Source organism: Drosophila takahashii, chromosome 3L, assembly GCF_030179915.1.
Source record: "Drosophila takahashii strain IR98-3 E-12201 chromosome 3L, DtakHiC1v2, whole genome shotgun sequence".
NCBI classification, from domain to species: Eukaryota; Metazoa; Arthropoda; class Insecta; order Diptera; family Drosophilidae; genus Drosophila; species Drosophila takahashii.
Genome location: NC_091680.1, coordinates 594,139 through 615,605, shown reverse-complemented (window position 1 = coordinate 615,605; position 21,467 = coordinate 594,139). Strand labels below are relative to the sequence as shown.

Below are 21,467 nucleotides of genomic sequence, written 5' to 3'. Positions count from 1 at the left end.
GAAGCGCTTATTGTGTTTGGCTTGTGGCTACCTCCGCACTACTACTACTGCCACTACCCTCTCCATTCGCTGCTTCCGTTTCCGCACTTGAATGGCGTGCGCCACAATGGCTGCTCCCTTGGCCTGTCCTCATACTCCCATTCCCATCCCCATTCCCGCCCAGAAATCCAGAGGCAGAAGCAGATGCGGAGGCCCACCCTCCGTTGTTTGCGGCATGCGCCACCGCCTTTGTCCAGTCTTTGGTCGCACGCTCCCACTTTGTGAAATGTGTGGAAGCTTTCGATATCTTGTATTATAATCCTATGAATTTCATGAATATTTGAAAGCTTTTATAAACAGAAATAAAATTTGATATGAAATAGGGTCGATTTTACATTATTTCATATCAATATAAGGACGATTAATGTCAAATTTATGATTCAAACATATCAACTTGATATTTTATCATATCAGTTATACTATATTAATATTTATATCAATATAATATGAATAACTTGATCCTTAAAAAATTTAAAAAAGAACAGCATATATGAAAGTGAACTTTTGTGAATTTATTTAATGTGTAGTATTTAAAGTATGTCTTTTTTCGTTTACAACTCCGTTAAAAAAAATCCTAAAAATAATTTCAAGTTTGGAATTTGAAAGATAAAGAGTTGTATTTGTCAAATATTTGGAATTTTTCCAACTTTGAGGTCAATTTCTCAGAAGCCTTGCATGGGAGAATATTTAGAGTACTGGGCATGGAACTAGTCCGTAAATCTCCAAATTCTAGTTGCTTTTATCGTGCTTTCTTCGTGCCTTTCTTTTCTTTCTCCCCATTCTTCGCGTTGTCAGTTGGGTCCAAAACATTTTACGCATCTTTGGAGAGGATGCAGGATGGTATGGGCATGGGTATACAGCTATGTAGCTTTGGTATGGGGAGTGGCTTCCTCCTCTGTCCACTTTGACAGCAACGGGAAGCGGAAACGGAAATTTTGTGCCCATGCGTTTTCATTCTCCGTGTTGACGACTGCCGGCATGAAAGGAAAATGGTATGGTGTATGCTATATGGCTTAGGATGGGCTGTGGGAAACGGGGAGTGTGCTTGGGAATGTTTCAGGAGGCGGACATGTGGGCCTTTGTGTCCACATAAGGCTGGGTGACAGAAACGCCTCCCCTTTTGACCATTTTCGGGGGAAGAACGACGAAGAGCTCTTGCTTTTTACAAATTTTAAAAATTTATACTTTTGTTTCGATCGAGTTTTTTTCGGGGTTTTTTGTTGCGTGATTTGTGGAGAGGGAGGGTTTATAAAAAGGGGGGGTGGAGCTGTTTGTCATGTGTCACACTACACACACCATTCTAAAAAAATAATCAGAGCAGGGGACTCACGAAAGATTGACTTTGAGCGGAGGGAAAAGTCTTTGAATGAAATTAATGAAATCACAAAGTTTTGAAATATATTGAAGAAGCTTAAACTTGATCGATAATATTCTTTTCACGACTTTAACCGCAGCTTTATTTGTTTATTTGATTTATATGACGTTAGTAAAGAGTAACGAATAGCGAGTAACGAGTAGCTAGAAACGAGTAAGGAGTAGCTAGAAACGAGTAAGATTGATTTAAAGGATTTTCCTTGATTAGTAACAGAGAGAAAAACTAGTTAAAGCTCCTATCCTCGATTCCTCATTATCCTTATTAGTCATCCCTGCTTTATCGATGAAAAACTGTGCCCTACATTTTCCAAACCCTTATTCGAACTAAACCCCCACCCACATGCCACATCCCATATCAGAAGTTTTTAATAAAATGTAAATTATTCTTCCCTCGTTTTTTTGATAAATGTCTATTGAAAAAGTTTCCTTCTGTTTCAGTTTTTTGTTTTGTTATTCTGTATTATTTTTTCAATGTGCTTTATTGGGTCCTTTCTTGCTTCGTCCTCCCTTTCGATGTTGCCTTTTTTCGTCGTTGTCTTGTGGCTTTTGTGGTTTTGGCCATATTTTATTCATAGTTGACACGAAATGCGTAACAAATCGTTTTGGAGCAGTCAAAGTCAAGTAGTAGGAAAAGGGGAAAACAGGAAAAACCAGAGTCGGACCGCAAAATTTATAGTTTTGGCTTCTCGAACACGTCGCCTGTTTCAAATCAAAAATAAATAAATATTCTAAACGACATTTGGAGGGGTTTTTTATATTTATTCAGGGGAGTGGGCAGATTAGCATAAGTTCAAGCGCTTTCCGGGGGAAGCCCCTTTGAAAACAACGTGTGACGTCAAAAGATAACTAATCTCTGTTGAAGGCTGTAATAAATAATGTGTTGTAAGTTATTCATTTAATAAAATATGATTTTAATATTTCCTAATAATGACGCACTTTGGAAAGTAATTCATATCTTGGGGATTCCCCTTGTACAAAAACTGTATCTTTAGAAAGATTCTGGCCCCGAAAATTCCGTATCGCTCAGCAAAGTTTGTGTTTGGTTTTTCGCAAAGTTTTCTAAACAAACCCCGCAGAGAAGCCACCGAGAAAAGAGCGGAGGAAAAAACCCGGGAAATAATAACAAACAAAATCTCCTGTTGCAAATCCAATTCCATCCTCCAGCAGTCTGGGCCACAAAAAGTTGCAACTCTGCATTTGTCTGGCGCTTTCAATTTGCGCGCGCAAATTCAGTTTCAGGGGCGTCGGAGGTGCCGAAGGGGGGTTGGTTGGCTTTCAGTTTCGGGTTTCAGCGCCACTTGCTGGGAGTCCCCTCTTGACCACTTCCCCCCCTGCCACGCCGCCCATGGCGCCACTCCATTAGAGACTTTTGCCCGTAACTTGACATCGAAGGAGACGAAGACAGGGGCGGCGGCATGGGATTGACAGGGGGGGAGTCCCTGTTGAGGTTGCACGTGCAATGCTACGTTGCAGATTTCGTTTTCGTTTTTTGGCGGGAACTTTTGTAAACAGGCCTCCTTTGCTTCATATTTATTCACGCCAACGTGGACAAATAGCCCAGAAACAGGGAAGCACAGGGGCGGCGGTTGAAGGGGGTATACAAAAAGGGGTAAGGGATACGGGGTTGGGTTAACCATGTCACATTTTATGAAAGCCAAACATTTGGTCGGCTCGTGTGAACCCACGCTAATCCATTTTCGCAAAAATACACAAAAGAAAGGGGCGGGGGTAAAGGGGGCTTGGGAAAGGGGGCGGGGAAAATTGGTTGGGGAGGGGCGTGGCGGGCCTGGGGACAGCAGACAACGTCTAAAGCAAACAGATCAGGCGTTATCTGACTGCCTGACTCTCCGGTGTGCCGGCGACAGTTATGTAAGTTGAGCGGGGTCTACACTGGGAAAAAGTTGGTAACAAATAATTTTAATATTTTTAATTTCTCTTTTATGTTATTTATGATGATTAAAACATTATACCATTCATTGCAACACACCGGTTTTACTTAAAGTAGATTATACAAATAATTGTTGAAAAAATAATGGTCTTCACTTCTGACACCCTACAAAATATTTGGCAACTTTGTCTTAAAATGGCTAAAATCATATTTTATTTGGTATACAATACTTAAATTTATCTTGAAAACTTAAGTTCTTTTTCTTGAATGTTTTCTCATTTAAGAGTCTCTTGCTTTAAAAGTTATTAAATAATAAAACTATTTTTTTGGGTTTTTTTAAAATTTTTTTTTTCTACTTCATACTAGTTAGATAGATACTTCATATCTAGTTAAATGCTTTTACTATTTAAATTTTATTGTTTTGATAGTTTTTTTTCCAATGCAATGCGAGCCATTTGTCGTCTTAGTTTTCGCTTTGGCAAAATTAGTTTTATGCAAATGCTGAGCACATAAATTTTGCTCCATAAAATTGTTGCTGCGACGTGTCTGCAGCTGAGACGCCGGCAGGGGCGTAGAGGGGTGCCAGAAGGGGGTGTAAGAGGGGTTCAATTGGCAAAGCAAACCACTTTCGCCTGTGGCAAAGACAAACGCTCGGTTCGATGTGTTCGAGTGTCTTGGGTTCCAACTGGCAGCGAGATAAAATCCTTGGCCAGGTGGTCAAGAGATATATGGTGTGCGGAGTTATATAGTAGATGCATCCAGGTGGGCACAGTGGTCAGGAAATGTCCGCGATTGAGTGTGGGAGGGGCACTGAAAAGACTGAAAAGCCTGGGAACTTCCATAATTGAAATGTGGTCCCCACTCGCCAACGGATCTTAATTCTTCGATGGTTTTTGGTATGCATTTATTAATTGAGTTAACAGTGCTCAGTACCAAAATTCACATCGAATCCACAAATAGATCCCGAGATAAGGAGCTCCCAACTACCTGCACCTTATATCATGTGCACCATAATTAACCCGTAAACAAGACAATCTCCCCCGGAGCTATCACTCATTTGCTTATTCCGAGTCGGGTTCAAGTAAGCTATCCCCAGTCAGCCCAGAGTCAATGGCCCATAAATCAGCCGACTCCCATAATTCAATCATAACACGGGGCCACCTCCCCACCTCTACCTCCATCGCCGCCATCTCCCTAATCATATTCATTCTTTCGCATTCACAGGTCGCCTGTCCCTCGAAAACCCAGGGACTAAACGATCGTTTAGAGCGAAACGCTGCAAGTGGAACCCACAACACGCACACACGTCCGCAGATAATAACTCAGGAACTGGCGATGGGTGAGTGGTTCAAGAAGTGGGAGTGGGGAAGACAGTGCACTGAAAGAAAGTGGTCAGTGGTAATTAATATATTACTTAATATCAATGAACAATATCGGTGATAAATTTGTGCGTTTAAGAGAAATGCATGTCCGTTAATTTTGGATTCACTAAATGCAAAAATAAGTATTTATTTTGAAGACCACAGTTGCTAATTGGATTAAAAGTGCGACCAGCATTAATTGCATATTGCAAATTGATCTTCTTTTCTATGTTACTCTTTTGTCCGTAAAGGAGAGAGATGTCCGTCAATTTCGGTTTTACTAAATGGATGTATACCTGTATTTGGAAAAGGGAAGTTACTAGTTATAAGTGTGACCAACATTAAAAAGACTTATAATACCCCATTGTACAATGATCTCCCTTTTGTATTACATATTTGTCCGTTTAAGAGAGATTTGTCCGTTTTTTCCGGTTTATTAAATGCCAATTTAAATCTTTCGAATTCTGGAAAATAAAATGTGTCTCAAATGTTTTTTTCGGTGTAAGAAGTCGGCGTTTATTGAGTGGAGTTTTGACTTGGACTTGGACTTGGGCTGCTTGTGCGAGTGTGGCAAGCTGCCTGTCGACAGCTGAGTTATCGCTTTGTTTACACGCATCCGAAAACTAAGGTATAGTAATAGTACATAAACCCAACAACAACCAAAAAAAAAACGGGGAATGCAACGAGCTGCGTGTGAAACAGAAACTGGAAAGAAACCGAAACCGAAACCGAAACAGAAACTAACGCAATGAGCGTCACGTACGCACTTAAGGCCGGAAAAAGTAAGCCCCTCTGTTCATGGAAACACCCACCTCCCACTTCTAGTAAAAAAAACCCCCTTTGAGAACCGCCGCCTTTTGAAGTTCTCCTTACGGAAGCAGTCAGTCGAACCGATCACGATTCTTTATCTATCATTTTGATTGAAGTTTTCTTGAGTTTTCTGGGGGAATACATAGTTTCTATATTGAGACCTGAGACATCCATCAAGGGAATTAACGTACGGATTTGCCTGAAGAACTTCCGAACTGGGGATCTATTAGGATCGGGGGTGTGGTATCTTTCTTTCCCATCTGACTCCCTCTTTCTTTCGATTTGTATTTTCCCACATTTTTGATGGAAATTTTCCATACCCCTAGATTTTGGTTGAGAAAATTATGATAAGACTACATTATCTCAAAGGAATACATAATTGTGCATACGGACAGTCAAAATGTTAAATCAAATAACAAAAAATTTTGGGACAACAATATACTAGTGTTGCATTTCTTGATTTATTTTTAATTTATAAATTTAAATTTAGTTTAAAGATTTAAAATAAATTTCCCTTTTTAGACCAATAGTAGATGACTAAATTAAATTTCAACATTTTCTGAGGAAAAACTTTAACAAATCTACGCAAACGTCAAAGAAAAAACTAGAAAATGAAATTTCTCACTGGAATGTGGAGTTTTTCCATGGAAATTAGTTTCTCATTTATCACTGTGGAAAAGTGTGCCTGAACAAATAGTTTTCCGTTTTCCCTCCCGCTTTGAGATACTTAAAAAAGAGCCTCATGTGTGATTTTCAGCTGCCCAAATGGATTTCCCAACAGCAGAAACTCTAAAGTGGAGGAAAAACGAGGGCATTTTCAGTATCTGATCCCAAATGACATGATGCACGGCACGCACTATCGAACAAAAAAAAAAAGGGAAAACTGAAAACAAAAACAATGATACAGCTGCGTTCAAAATAATAGCCATTATAAATATAAAATTTTTTTATAAGTTTATTAATTTTTGAAATTACATATTAAATTACCATAATTCTATACCATTTTTTTGAAATATTTGCATGTGAAAATATTTACATATGAAGCTCTTTCAATGCAAAGTTACAAATGTTACTATTATTTTGAATGCATCTGTAAGATTGTAAATACACTCATACACACACGCGTGCTGCAGCTCACGCACGCATCAAAAATCAATCTGCACAATGGCAACAACAACAACAGTAATAATAGCAATAACAAAAACAACAATAACGGCGTCATCAGTTTGGTCGTCTGCTTCTTGCCTTCGGTGTTTTGTTTTTATTTCGCCTTTCGTTACGAGACCTTTTACACGTTCGTCTTTCCACTCCATTCCGATTCCATTCCAGGCCGCCTTGCATCCCTCTCCCTCCCACTCACACACACACACGTCGTAAATTTATGCTGGGAAAGGGAAGAGGGAAGAACGGAAGAATTGTTGTTGCTGCAAGTGAAATTGGCACGCAGTCGGCGTCGCTGCCCGCGTTCAAATGTTGTGAAATTCCCATTCCCCGCTCTCTTCCACACTCCCTCTCCCACTCACACTCTCGCGTAGTTTATAATTGTTTGTTATTCTTTTGTCTCGCTCGCACACTGGTTATCGGATTTCAGCGGCCGAAAGAAAGAGGAAGAAGAAGCGAGTGGAAAAAATACTCAAAATACTACTACTAGCACTGTCTCTCTCGCTCACACACACACACACCACCACCACCCCACCATTCCATTCATGCGGACGAAGCGTAGTAGAAGGAAAGAGACAAAAGAGCAACAAGGGAAGAGAGCGAAAAAAATTATTTACGATTTATTTTGATTTTTACACGAGAGTAAGACAGAGATGGGTAGTCGAGAGAGGGGCTTTTGTGTCAGCGGGGGGTTGGGGGTGTGTGGGTACGAAGTGGAATGGAAACACGGGCGCACACACAGGTACAGTTTGACATTGGTGTGCGCGGGCGCAGAGAAAAAGTTAAGAGAGCGGGCGCGAAATGAACTGTGGAACGCAAGTTCATCCACTCTTTCGTCTCGTTTCCACTTCGTTCCTTTGGCCTCGCACCCGCTCTCTTAGTTTTTCGCGTTTGTTTTTATGCACTCACTTTCGTAATAAGCGGGCGCAATGGAGCGGGTGCTAAGAGAGCGAAAAATGAATCGCTCTCTGTTTTTGCTGGCTGCGTCGCTCCCCACTCTTTTCGTAACAAACTGCTTCTTCTTGTTGTAAACTGTACGTTTTTCCCTCTCTCTCTGTCGCTCTGTAAATTGTAATGGTAAATTGATCACAACAACTGTGTTTTTGTTTTGTTTGTGTGTGTATTTCCCATTTATGTTTGCACTTATGCTTTGCGTCGTTTCCTTCTTCCTCCTTGTTCTTCTCTTGCTCCACTTTTCGCCAGGTGGGTTGTACTGTACCTGTACTATAAAAATACTAATTTGAAGTCGAATCGACATAAATCATACTTCAAAAACTGGATATTGACATTCTAGAACTTATTATTTAAATTTACTATTCAAATTCTATAACATAAATATTTACAAATATTGTTTTGTACAACTAAAATATTATTATATTATGAAAGGAAAAAAAAGTTTAAGGTTTACAAATTGAACCATATTGCTCCTGTGTTTTTTTTTCGCTTTCAACTCCAAGTTGAATGAACTCGTCCCGTCTCATTCCGTCCTTCACACCCATTTTCTATCCCAGTCTAACAACCACTCTTTTTAGATCCCGAAATTCGAATAATCTTCTTGATATGGGAAATAGAATTTTCTGGTTTTATTTTGGTTCCCCCGCTTTTGTTTTGTTTGCTGTTTCGATTGTAATTGCTGTCACCAAACGACGCAATAAAGAAAATGGGTGGAAACAGGTGGGGGGTGGGGCAGAGCGTATTGGATATTGGATAACCTCGGCGCTATCTATCTACGTACATTTATTCGAATGCCACAAAAATGCGATACCAGACACACAGTGGCCTTCGGAAAATTCCGGAATTTCGATTTATACAGAAATTACAATATTTTAGGTCCCAATTACACAAGCCATTTTTAATATAATTATGTTTACAATCTTAAAATTTATTTTGTATATCGATTTATTTCTTTAAATTTATTTTAATTTTTATGTTTTTTTGTTTTTTTAATCAAAAAAATGATTTTATTTTTAAAAAATTACATTTAATGATATCTCAAATAAATAAACACTATTCTTTAGATACAAATTGGAAACCGTACTAGAAATACAAGTAACCATAAGCCTCCCCAGAAAAAACCCAAATAAATTATGAGACTCGGTGTGTAAATAATCGCAAGCCATAACCATGGAAATGAATAAAAAGTGAGTCGTAAAGCATAAAGTGGCGGCATAAAAGGTTAACCCAGTCAGTCGGTCTCAACTTTTATTTTATTATAAACAAAATCGTTTCGAATATTTATCAGAGACAACAGCGAATCAATCAACCCCTGGCGAATTGAGCTCGTAAAGCCGAACCCAAATATGCGTGCCAGTGCGTCTGTATAGCACACATACATATATAACTAGGGGGAAAAAGGTGGAAAGGGGGTTGGGGTTTCTCTTCTATGGTTTCACCTGCTCGAAAACGGGGTCAAACAATCAGCAATGGAATTTGTTTGGGTTTCTCGGCGGGTTTTCTACTCACAGATCCTCTTCCTATGGCCAAACCAAACACAGCTCATCTTCACAGCGGAAAAAGAGTTGGAAAAACTCAAGAGATCCCCATGAAAGTCCACACGAAAATCCGCATCCACATCCGCAGTGGAATCCGCATCATGGCAGGTTCGCGTGCGCGGTCCAAAGTCCAACTTTTCAGCTCAAAGCACTCGGTTGTAACGGACCGACTACAGCCGGTCTTTCTAAAGCTGTTGTTTGTCTCGTATTTTGATACCGTAGCAGATCTCCGGGATATCTATAATATATGGGGTCTTTGGGATATACATATATAGTTAGGATTGTAAATTTTTCAAACTTTTGTACGGAATATTTTAAGAGGATTATTAAGAAGCTCAAGAATTCGCGGTTGAGGAGGGTTTGCTTTTAGTGATGTTTTGTGATTAATCTTTAGGGAAAATCCTCGAGATGCTTAAGAATTCGCGTTGAAGCAATTTCTTCTCAAAAAAAGGCAGGTAATTACAATAAATTGATTTCAATCTGATTTTAATATACCATCAAAATACATTACACATTTACTTTTTAAAAGTTTTTGCATTTTTTGTAAATATTTCAAAAAGATGCTCAAGAATTCGCGTATGGCGACTTCCTCAATAAAGCAAAATCTCAATTTATTTTTCATCCTCCAGGGTATTCAAGGCGTCTCATCTCCCAATTCTCTTGCCTTCAATGTTTATTTATCTTTTAGCTTCAGTTTCAAAAAGTTGGCTTGGAGTTCAGTTCATTTCGCTGGCTGTTTTCTGTTTTCTGTTGTTGTTGACTGTCTCTTTTGCTCGCTGCTTTTGCTGCTTTGCTCTGTGTGCTGTTTGTTTGGGCTTTTTGTTTTTGGTTTATTTTTTTGCACATTGCATAACTGTTCATTAGCGAAGGCCGTTAACAACAATAGCAACAGCAACAACAACAGCAACAGCAGAATTAAGAAAAAATAACAACAAAAAGTTGCCAAAGCACGTAGCACAAAGCACAAGCACAATTTCCAATGCCAAATTTTTTACGACTTTTATATAATTTATTTAATTTTGCTCTTCAGTTGAAAATGTGTATAATTCATTAAAAAGATTTCGCTCGAAACACTTTAAATATATTATTCTAGGGCTCTACTTTCCGAAACTTGACACAAATTTACGTTGAAAAAATAAATCATTTAGCTGCAAAAAAACGTCCAATTCATTTCACCAGATGTACAATGTATGCAAAAAAAGAGAAACAAACTGGTTGAAAAATTCACAGAAAATCGCAGTAGTATAAAAACGAACTTTGCATAGCTAATGAATAACTGGAAATACCAGGGGAATATAATTAGTTAAAGAGGGTCCCCCAACAAACAGCTGGCGCTTGAATTGCAGTCGCGTTGCAGCGATTAAAGTAAACAATTTCATTATGCAATATAGATTTACCTTGAGTTGCACTTGAATCGGCAGATGGAATCGAAGAATTGAATTCAATTCGATTCTATTTCTGTCTCCAGAATTTCTCGTTTAATTTATTCCACAATTCCACGTATGCTGTAAATAGAAATCAAAGATTATTCTCTAGGGGGAATTACAATGTAAGCCATATGCTATTTAATGAATAATTCAGAACTTTAAATGAGAAAATACATTGCTTCATTCGCTTGTAATGATCTTCTGACCCATTTGACCTATTCAAGATCAATGTGTTAATAAAAAGTTCGAGTTGATTAGGTTATAAATATATCTTTCTTTATATTTCTTCTTCAGCTTTCAGTCACTTTATATTGTACCAGGAATGATATTTAAAAGAATGTTCTGTCGGTTTCGCTTTTGTCATCTATTGAAACTTCCGGGTTTTCACGTTCTCAAGCGCAAATATGACACATAGTTGACATGAGAAATTGGGGGAAAAGTAGTACTTTGTAAGATGTTTTCCACATAAAAACAATAAACAAAATACCAAAAATATGATGTTATGCCTAAAAGTGCACGTTCCCCATTCTTAGCTCTTACCTCAACTTGAATATCTTACATCCTTTCGTCTTAGGAATACACAGAAAATAAGTAAAACCAGAAGGGTTTTATTTTAACAAAAATCAAAACAATTTAAAAATCAATTTACGATCCTAATATGTATCAGTATTTTTTGTATCTTTCTCTCATTGCATTTCGATGATGAACTGATCAATCTTAAATCCAATCAATCGATTATATTAATCGATCCCAAAATCGAATTATCGATTTTAAAATGTATTAGCATTTTTGCATTATATTTTTATAATTTAATCCTGCACATTAAAATGGGTTTTTATATAGTAAAAGTTAAGAAATAGCATTAATTTTTAAAACTGCAAATCACTTTCTTTTTTTTCAGTGCCTTAAATGACAGCTCTCTGCTTGGCACTCTTGTCACGTCTGTCATTTGGCTGAGTCGATGCGCAAACGATGACAAATTACTTAGAAAATGCAACAAAGTTGCAATGTTCTGTGGAAGGGGGATGGATGGGTGATATGACGTACTGCCAGGGTGGTGGTCGTGGGGGGATGGCGTTTTAAGATGGTCCGCAAATTCAATTTCCGCAAAAATCTGGCCCTCGAACAATTGCAACTGTTGCACAAAGCCACAAGTAACCCCCCGTCGTCGCTTTTCCTCCAATCATTTATTTCCTTGAACCCCTTTTGCCCCTTAAACCCCCTTGGACCCCCCTTAGAACACCCTTTTATCACTTCTTCTTCCATTTTGGCGCTTCTGTGTTAATTGCTGTCACATGACAGGGCGACAAGCAAAAGGATGTGCCAAGTGCAAAGTGGATCAGGGGGTTTCCATGGGCGTGGGTTGTTGGGGGAGGTCATGGCAGATGCGTTGCCTCATCCCGATTTCACTTTGCTTTTTTTTTGTGGCCCATTCCCGTTGATGATTCAATTTCGGGGCAAGTGCAATCTGTCAAGGGGTTGTGCATTGGGGTTGGGGTTTGGGTTCTCCACAGATTGTGTCGTACTTCGGTCCCCTCCATCGCCCCCTTTCGCCCGCCACTGTCATAAGTGATTTGTTCAAAGTGTTTGCCTGTGAAAATTTCCTGGCGCGCTTTTCTTCCGCCCGAGTTTTCCACTGCACATTTTTCTCTCGTTTTCTGGTGTATCGCGTTTTTACACCCGGTACTTGGAGGAAAGAAGGGCATATGCTATTTGTGTTTTAACGATCCAATAAAGTAAATCTAGAGTAAGACAGAAAAATATGCAACAATACATTTTTAATCCTAAAAATTTAAGAATTTATTCGATTTTTGATTGTTTTGACGATTTTTAATTCTAGGAATGGGTTTTTATGGTGACCTAACTACCTAAACTTTGGAATTCAGTGGAATTTTATTGAAATTTAAGTTTTATGGGGTAAAAATAGTCCAGAGCGCTTTTGAGGTTAGATAGTATCTTAAGTAAAATGGCAGTAACTTGGATTGAAGTTTAATTTTACTACATGGTTTTATTTAGTAAAAACGTAAAACTTTTAATTATTAAAATTGAAATGTATCTTCTTATAGAGAGTATCTTTGGTAAAAAGTGAGTATCTTTTAGTCGTTTCACATATTTCAGTTTTTTTCTGACATTTTGTTTGACACTTTACGGACACTTGTCAAAACGGACGGACGCAGGTTCTCTACTCTCTAAGCCCCCACCTCCTCCCCCCTTTCTCCTCGCCAAACAAACGAAGATTAGATAACGGATGAAAATAAACAAAGCAACAAATGTGGGGGAAAAAAAGGAGAAACGAGCAACGGTAAACAACCGTTACTTTGTTGCATTTACCGTTAGTCGAGCGCCATCGACGTCATCGCAACTCAGTGCAAACTTTGTCGCAAAAAAAAGGGCAACAACAAAGCTCGCACATGTCACACACACCAACAAAAGATTACAGTATCTTCCCTCCCTGTCGCACTTGCAGCAGGTGCATCGCTGGAAATAACGACATACCGCAAAATGTTTACGAGCCTCAAATAAAACATGCACAAAATGTAAAAAAAGGAGAATGAGCGGGGGAGTCAAGAAGAAGATGATTACGCTGCAGGGGAAGAACCGTTAGATGTGGAGGCGGCAAGAGGAAGAGATAAGGATCTAAAATGTAAACTATATTTACTTTTTACTATTTACCGATGCACTGTTCTCTACAGAGAAAAAGTATAAATCTCTTAGATCTTTAAAGATCTTTAATTCAAAACCCATCAATCTTTTAAAAAGCTTTATTTCAAAATATTTTTTATTTTATAGGATTTATTCGATTTTTTTAGAACACATCAATCTTCCAAAACCACAGTTTTACAATACCCCTAAATCGTAATATTTCTAATATTAATTAATTTATTAAAATGTTGATCCTGTAAGTCCCAACAAGGTTTTTATTTAATTTACCCCGAATCACCCAAGAAAAGCCATTAAGTGAGTCATATACTAAAATCCAATCCGGATAGTAAACCTACTCCCTATATCGCACATTCTGGCGACTCTAATGATTTTTTGTCGCTAAAAAGATTGTAAAAATGGCGGGTAGAATGTGCAGTGTCGTAACTAGCTCCGTCTCCCTCTACCTCTGTCGCCCTGTCTCTCTCTTTCACTCTGTTTCGGTTAGTGTGCTTATGCACTCGAGACGCCTTGGGTACTTGAGAAGTCTACACGCGCCGACATTTGGCCTAGACCCCCTCCCCCTTGCCACTCTGCAGCCCCTAAGACTACGCTTTTAAGCACCTACTGGCCCCTAATGCACCCTTCGTCACCTCCCTCACCTGATTACACACGCGCCTCTCTCTTCATTTACGACCAAAACAAAAACTTACAATAAAAAGTTGAAAAAAGGAATTACGATAATGGCAAATGGCAAATAGAATGAGCAGGGAAGTTACACGGTAGAAAAAAATAAATTAAGCTGTAAGTTTATGTAAATAGTTTTAAAAAACTTTGAACATTTTTGGGATTTAAATTTTGTTTAAATTACTAGACTCAAAGAGTTTATTTTATTAAAATTAATCGTAAAAATATATCGATTTTTAGGGCTTCGATTTTTTAAAGATCGATTTAAATCGAACATATTAAAATTCTTTATCGATAACTCAAAATATATGATTTATTTTCAGCTCTCATAAAAAAGTCATTGTGAAAATCGATTGTCATTATATCAGTTGAAATTTGTACCAGCTTTTGACTTTGTTATCAAGAGTATCCCCCATTTAAATTAACTGATCCCCATTAAAATATATTTCTTGCACTGTAGCCCAGATAGATAGGAGGAATTGGGACCCATTTGTGTGCGGCGGTTCCTATTGTTTTTGTAGTTTTTACGTTTACTACAAGGTAAATGTCAAGTGCGAATCAACACTCAAGTGTGTGTGTGTTTGTAAGTGTGTGACTGGGAATAGGGCTGCGCGTGTGTGGGGGTATTACTCTGTAGTAAAATGGCCTTGGGAACGTTTGTTAACCTCATTTTGATAAAGTAACAACAGCAACAAAAGCAAAATATAAATAAAAATCGTTGCTTGGCACGCCAGCCAAAGGGGTACGTAAAATGGGCGGCAAATTCAGGGGGCGCTGAGGTGGAAAGGGGGGTGGCAAATATGTAAACCAGGAAAAACATGAAAAAATGCTCACAATGCGCACAAAAGTGCGAAGGGGATAAATAAAATAAGTGTGTGTATGGGGCACAGTGTCAGTTAATATTTAACAAAGAAAACGAGAACAACTAGAAGAACGAAGAACAAGGAGGGAGCAATGTAAGCAAACAATAAAAGTGGAGAAGAAAGATTTCAAAGATTCACGAAGATTTCATACTCTGATGAAATGAGAAAATCTTCATTCGATCAATAAGAAAAATTAATTGAGTGATCGATAATTTCGATAATTAAGACAAGTATGTAAATAGGATAAATAAATATACGATTAACAAACCATTAAAGTGGAATATAAAGATTCACAGATTCCATAAAATTTTATTCTACAATGATAAAAAATTTTTGGTTCGATAAATATGAGAACTAAATCGATAATTTCGATTATTCCTTTCCTTATGAGCAAGTGGTGCAAGCCACTGCATTCAGAGTATCTAAATAGCACAGCATGTGACTTTGTAGTGGATTAGCCCACCAAGAACTATTTTGAATTACAATCAAATCAGAAGGAAAACACTGCCCGTTCGCATTTATGTGTCGGAAAATGGGGCGGGGTCTTTGAGCAAACAGGGAAGGTAGGTGTGTTCCAGTAAGCTCTTAGCAAATATGTAAGATCACTTGAACAGCGCACTTTGGCTTATGGAGTCTGGCAATTAGCGGATCTTGTGACTCGGCTTTAGTGTCTTGTGATTCTATAACTTTTGTTTTGAATACAGCAGACCCATATCGCATTATGCAATGGCAAAACAATCGCCAAAGCATTAAGAGAACGCATAAATTACGTATACGCCATGATAACACAACAAGGTGTTTTAATGGGGGTAGGAACTTGAAAAAAAGGTGCGATTGAAAAATATCCGCATTAATGCAAATGCACTGTCAAAATAAATCAATTCCAGGCAATAAAGTTAACTTTTTTTCACCTCTATTGACATTTCTCTTTTTTAGTTTTGTTTTATTACGCTTTTGTTGATGAATCTCGTTCGCATATGGCGCCGTCAGAATTTTTTTGTTTTGGCCAAGTTTAATGACTTGCCAGCTGGGTGGCCCATTTGGGGAGGGGGTTAATTGAGCGGGTGGGGGGTTGAGTGACCTTAGAACAGGCCCCCACTTGGATTCGCCTTGATTTTGATTCATTTTGCCCCCATCCCTTCCAGAAATGAGAACGTCAAAGTCAAAACAAAAGCCAAAATCCAGAAATGTCGGAAAACGTGCGAAATAAAAAGCGAAAATTGTTTTTTTGCCTTGGCTTCTATAACAAAATACACAACGAAACGAAAACAAACTGTGAGTAAGGTTCTTAGCGCTCTCAACGATGTGGGGTTAATGACACCTAAAATAACAAAAACAATCGTCATAACAAAAAAAATAGATAGAGAAGAATTACAAACCAAAAACAAAATCAAACCGCGACTCACTTTATCTCTTTGTTACACTATTTCGCCTTTATTTTCTCAATATTTTGGCAATACACATGTCATTAACATTTCAGCCACAAACTGCGGAGCGTTTTTCTATCTCTTCTACTCGCAAGACAACTATCTCAAGGTACCCCTCTTCGATTACCTCCCTTAAGCCAAGGGAACCAGTTCAATCGACTTCTACTCGATGGGTAATCACGACAACCACTGCCAAAGTCAATAGCCTTCCCACCACCTGAAGAACGCCCCTGACATCGTTTATAAAATGGAAGAATGTGGATTGCTCAAGAGTTTAAAAAGAATTATCGATGCTCTAACACGTTTTTTTTTTTGTTTTTTGGTAGTAAAGGAAAGTGATAAGTTGATTTGAGGATTTAATAATCAGGCATTTTCACTAAATTTCAAGCTTAAGTAATCCGCGAATTCTTTAGAATTTATTCACGAAGATCTTTCAGTTAATTTGGAGAATAAATATATTTATTAAAATTGAGAAAATTCAAGATTTCAGATTAGTTTTAGAAATACATTTTTCCAGTCAAATAAAATGGTATAATTTTTTAATTAAACTGAAATATTGTATGTGAAAAAAATGACAAATGTAAGAGTTCGAAATACTCTTTTTTATGTTTCTTTTGCTGCTGTTATTCCGGCTTGGTATTATCTATTTTGGCAATACTACCCCTTTTACCCACTTTTTCGGCCCTCCACCTTTCGATGTTCTCGCATGTTCCACTTTTAACTGGGCTATTGCGACTTAAACATAAAAACTTGGAGGAACACAGTGTTCTCGAATTCGAGGCAGCAGCAAAAGGAGATCACACTTTTTCAAGTTTTATTGAACTTTGGCAGTTTCTACGCCACAACACACTCTTCACTAGACTTTTTGCCGATATTGCGAAATATATTTAAATTCTGTTTTGGTCTCGTCTTCCTCGTCGGCTGCTGTTGTCTTTCTTTTTTGGCCTTCTGTAATGAAAAGCGCCAACAAGCCAATGATGAAATATCTGCCAGACTTTGCACTGCGCAGTTTCTATATCGGTGTGCCTTTTTTTTTGGGATACTGAGCTCAAGTGCTGCCGCATTCTCGATATTTTAGATGTACTCTTGATGTTCTTGATTTCTAGCGGTGGGAACGTGCCAGAAATCGACAAAGTTCTGGGCTCGGAATTCAAGCTCACAAACCAAAAGGTGTCACATGTGTGTTGTAGGTGGCGAACGGCCACGGGTCGTATGCGTAATATTCGCGCCATTAGGCCGTTGACTCGCGCTTCTCGGGCCATAAAAACAGCAATGTCGTCAACGGGGCGTATGAAATTTCATTGGAAAAAGGCGAAGCAAACGCGTCTATCTCCTCGTGTGTGCGTCACTTTACCAAGAATTTTTGTGAGCTCAGAGTTCAAGAAGCGTGTGCACAAGGGAGAATCTCGATAAGATGATCATAAATCTAACTAAATCGTAATAATTTTAATATCGGCCATAATTGATAAGATAATAATTTGAAATCGATTAATTTTATCTAATAAATGCTCAAAGGGAATTTAATCGCTTTAAAAGTGTTTCCAATAACTTTACATCAAATTAAATTTTGGAATAAAAAATATTAATTTAAAAAATTAATACATTTAAGAACGGTTTTCTTTGATGTACTACATGAAAAGTTATTTTTGTTGTTTATCGATTTTAAATCGATTTTTAATATCTGTTTTCTGATAACCTGCTTATCAATATTAAAAAAAGTCTTTCTAATACAAATGATCTTTTCCTTCCATCTTCTTACATTTATTTTCAAGACCTTTCGAATGTCAATAGCCCGCCAATAGTTTTCGCATCTCAAGTGTTTTTGCCAGTCTGCCAGTTAATTTGCAACAGACCACATCCAAAATCCACGATCATGTAAGAGCCATGAGTTTGGTCAGTCATATGAGCGAAACTAAAACCTCTGTATGTGACTCAATTCAATGATTAGCGATTGCCCAGGAGGGCCAAAAATAAAGCACTTTCGATTCTATTTCCGAACCGAGCGAAAGAAATTACCCCAACGGGGCGCCAAAAGTATCCCGTGATCGATTCGATTTCACAATTTTATCTGCGACTAAAAATATTTTTACACAAAGGTCAACTCTATTTGCAGCATTTGTTTGTTTGCCTACTGTCCATTTGGGGGCACTAAAAATAGATGCCGTAGTAGAGATATCTCCCGAAAACTGATTATCATTATCAATACACAATACAAACTGTGTGGGAATATGACGCTCGTAGTTTCGCAGTTGTTATTACCTCTATTTGGCATTCTGGTATTCCCGGCTGTACAAACGAAAGCAAAAATCGCAGCCGCGCGAAAAATCAGTTAACGAAACTATAAACAAACGGATATTGCTGTTTGTTGTTTACGACCCATGATTAACACTTTGTCGCCGCCGATCGGCGAGTCGCTGGCGAAATTCATGGAACTGAGTGAAAAACCCTTCGAGAAGCCGGACGACGACAAAGCGCGTGCCGAACCACGAAAGTTTTCATCACAATTCACACCCGACCTCTAATCAAGTTGTTTGCCCAATAGTTTCTTGCACACGTAATTAACGCGCTGGACAGAATAAAAAATAAATTAAAAAACAAATAAATAGAAACCAGCTCACAACTGCCAAATCATGCTCGGGTTGAAAAACCCCCTTTATTAGTCGTCGAATGACTTGTACTTGACACTTCGATTGCAAATAGGCTATGGCATTGGTATCCTAGAATGTCACAAAAATGTTGAACTCAATACGATATTTATTGTACAAGAAGTTTACTAAAATACTGCTAAGTTAATTAATTAAAAATTTCCAATAGATTAGGATTTATTTAATATATTTTGGTAAATTAATATTTATTAAAAATATATCATAGACTCTTAAAAAAGTAAATGTTTTAAAAATATTGGATCTGTATAATAGATACATATTAATTCTATGTATCTATTATACAGATCCAATATTTTTACTTGTCGTAGTCTAACTTTAATTAAAAGGTTTTAAAGATAATTATTTCCGAATTTCTATTGATTTTAGTTTCTGTTGCATTCTGATTTTCCTATCGGTTTCTCTTCCTTTAAAATGGTCCTTCTTTTACAAGTAGTTATGATAGATTTAATAAACTAGGGCACCTTCACAGTCGATTCACTTTAACTCACCGCACAAACTGTTTACATTTTACGTTCTGTTTTGGTTTTAGTTTTTTTTTTTTTCGGTGTGAAAAGTTGGAAGATCGCTACGAAAAAATCACACAACAAAGTGTCGCATGTAAAAAACAATTTCAATGATTTTTATTTGTTTTGCTTTTCATTTATTTCACTCTGCTTTTTGTTTTTTTCGCAGTTTTTCAGACAACCGGGGAACTTTTGCCAAGTGATTTTTGTGGCGAACTTCAGGGAATTTTTCTGTTGTCGCGTTTCGTGCAATAAATAAGCAAATTTGCATTCAGCTCAAATACAAAAACAAATGCATAAATAAATGAAAGCAATTCCAAAAATTTCGCACACGACCTCAATGAGTCATACACGCGAGGGAAAGAGAAAGCAAACGGACGGACAGTACGGACACCTCATCATCAACATTTTCCCTCCTTTTCTGCCCGATCTGAGTCTGAAAATAAATGCAGAGAGTCGAGGCGCGAAATGTGCAGGAAAACAACAAGAAATACTTTAAAAATGTTTTGTAAACAAATATGTTAACCGAAAAAAAGTGGAAAAAAAACACAATTAAATTGCCGTCGAGCCAGTTCGGGATTCCCTTTCTCTGTTTTTGTTTCTGTTGGTGCCGCGATTTAATTACAAAATATATTGGCCATAATAAATTTGGCTTCAGTTTTTGGCGAATTGCGATTTTGGGCGAGGCGTCGAAGGCGAGAGGACCTTTCCCAAGTATTTATGGGATTGGTTTTCGGTTTTTGTGACTGGAATCGGTTTTTTGACGGCAAGTTCGTTGAACTGCATTCGAGCATTTGAGTTAGCGATGGGTTTTTCGACTGTCCACAATCCAGGGTGGGCGAATTTGAACTGATATTTATGAACTTATAATACTAAGTAGAGTTTTTTCCAATTATACTAAAAATCTGAATGTTTCAGATAGTCCTAAATATATTTAATTTTAATATATTTGTTTAAATACACTCAAAATAAAATTAACCCTAAAGTCAAGGAAATCGCCCTACTATTGTCTTCAAGACAAGCTCGCCCTAAATTTTAGGGTCACATTTTTCTATATTTTTGATTTTTTTTGACGTCATATTTCTAAATTTTAGGGTAATTTTACTAAATTTACGGGCAAAAATTTCTAAAAAGTAGGAAATTTTCCTAAAAAAAAAGAAATTAAAAACCAAACAAAAAAACATGTTCAATCATGATTTTTTTTTGTATATACGTTTATATTATGTACTCCTCCCTATATACATATGCAGGCGTTGTGTGTCTTGTATATTGTGAATGTTAAAGGTTATGTATTTATTATTATGTATTTTCGCTTGGATTTCTTATCTAACCAAAGCTAAATGTTGTTGTAAATGTGGACTACGGGAGTGAGAATCGAACCCGGGTCTCCCGCGCGAGGAGCAAACGGCTTACATACTGGGCCATTGTAGCACTTAAATTTGCTGTGGCAAACCGAGCATTGTATGTAAAGGGTCAAGCGGAGAATACATTTGAATACTAATTGCATAATTTTGACCATTCGCGTTTTACTTATTTACATACATATATACTTATGTATATATTTATGCTATCGCAATTCATATTATGTGTAGTATATAGTAAATAGCTAAATATAAACCAAATTTTTTTCGGTTTACCGCTTGCCATCAATAAAAAAAGGAATAAAAAAAAGAGTAAAAAAACAAAATAAAAAAAAACCTTAAAAAAAAAATTAAAAAAACTTACAAAAAAGGTAAAAAATAGTTTGCTCTGGGACTCGAACCAGGGTCGATTCGATTTCTAACCAAGCGCTTTAACCGTCTGCGCTACAAGTACAGCCGCCCGGCAGCTGACAAGTTCTGGCATTGAACATTTTGGTGTGCCAGAGCATGTGAAAACAACTATTTCTATTTTTTAGAAAAACTTTCTACTTTTTAGAAAATGTTTCTATTATTTAGGGTTAGCTTAATTTTAGGGTTAGGGCACTCATTTTTAGAAAGTGTTGCCAAAATATTTTATTATTTTCGTTTGCCTTTCTATTTTTCAGAAAATTATTTCTAATTTTAAGGGCATTTTTTCTAGATTTTAGGGTGATTTTAGTTCATGGTAACCATTTTCTACATTTAAGAAATTCTTCCTGGATTTAAGGA

General features: G+C 37.4%; 1 long non-coding RNA gene across 1 annotated transcript; it reads left to right on the top strand.

Annotated features, from left to right (window-relative positions):
* Positions 1-4,246: 4,246 nt before the first annotated feature.
* Positions 4,247-19,917, top strand: LOC138913092 (uncharacterized). Its single transcript, XR_011418671.1, has 3 exons — positions 4,247-4,382; positions 4,526-4,640; positions 19,508-19,917. It is a non-coding gene; the product is annotated as an uncharacterized lncRNA (long non-coding RNA).
* The last annotated feature ends 1,550 nt before the right edge of the window (positions 19,918-21,467 follow it).